Here is a 1,398-nt window from a genome sequence, read left to right as displayed (position 1 = left end):
GGTGGGTCTTCCCACCTCAGCTAACCAGACAGGTGTGTGTGTGTGTGTGTGTGTGTGTGTGTGTTCCTACCTCAGTTAACCAAACAAGAAGGTGGGCCTTACCACCTCAGACAAAACCAGATCCAGACAGTTCCACCCAGACATGCCCAGAGGCTGACTGCTTGGAGTCTAGCCTGCGAGGTGATTCTACCTTGTTAGAGGTCGATATTAACCATTATAAGTGTGTTTGCTACACTAACCTCTACATATTATTTTCTCATATGTATATATACTGCATTTTTCTTGTATGTATATATTAATCAGTGCTGGATTAACATTCAGCACACACTCATGCCACACTCCTGTCCTTTTTAGCATCTGTGTGTATATGTGCACAGCCCCCATACACACCTACACACCTACACACACACACACACACACACACACACACACACACTCTGAATTCTTTTTCCTTTGCCATATGTTGAACATCAGCTTGGACCCTCAGAGCTCCTGAAGGGAATTTTAACCCTGAATGTGTCCTTTGCATTTCTTTGTGATTGTGTCCTCTGATGCTTCATCCTGACGTCAACTGGATTGGGCTGAGTCACAGCTGGGATGTCAACAAAGCAAGCCTTGGGTGTGTTCCTGAGGGGATTTCCAGAGATCGTTGGCATGTAGACAGTAAAGACTAATCAGAAAGACCCTCCTTGGATGTGGGCACTGCACAACAGGTTGGGGCCAGATGGGAGGACAAAATGTGCAGTGGCTGGAAGATGGGATGTCCCCCAGACGTTCATGGGTCTGAGACCTTAGTCCCCAGCAGTTTGGGAAGTTGTGGAACAGTGAGGAGGCGGAGACCTGCTAGGCCATGTGAATAAGAATGTCCCCCCTGTCTCTGCCATTTGAACAGTTGGTCCCCAGCTGGTGGGACTGTTTGGGAAGGCTTTTGTGGTGCAGTCTTGCTGGAGGAAGCCCGCCAGAAGGAGTGGGCTTTGAGAGGAAAAGGTCCTGACTGTTTCCAGTTTGCTGTCTTCATGCTTGCATCCCGCTCCTGCCGCTATGACCCTTGCTTGACGCCATTCATCTGCTCTGCCTGCAGTGATTTCACTTGTGTTTTAATAAATAAAGCTTGCCTGGAGACCAGAGAGGAAAACTGCCCCCACTGATGAGTCTTACAGACCAGGCAGTGGCAGTAGCCACACTGGTTTGCCATAGAAACCGATTGGTGGTGATGCATGCCTTTAATCCCAGCGCTAGAGAGGAATATAAGATGGGAGGAGACAGGCTTCAGGATCAGTCTCACTCTGAGATTCCTGGAGGCAGGATCACCATTTTCAGGCTAAGGTAGAGGAAACATCCTGTGGCTGACTGTTTGGCCTTTCTGACCTTCAGGTTAAACCCCAATTTCTGTCTCTG

This window comes from Microtus ochrogaster, chromosome 5 (genome assembly GCF_000317375.1).
Source record: "Microtus ochrogaster isolate Prairie Vole_2 chromosome 5, MicOch1.0, whole genome shotgun sequence".
Lineage (NCBI taxonomy): Eukaryota > Metazoa > Chordata > Mammalia > Rodentia > Cricetidae > Microtus > Microtus ochrogaster.
This window is presented reverse-complemented; position numbering follows the sequence as displayed.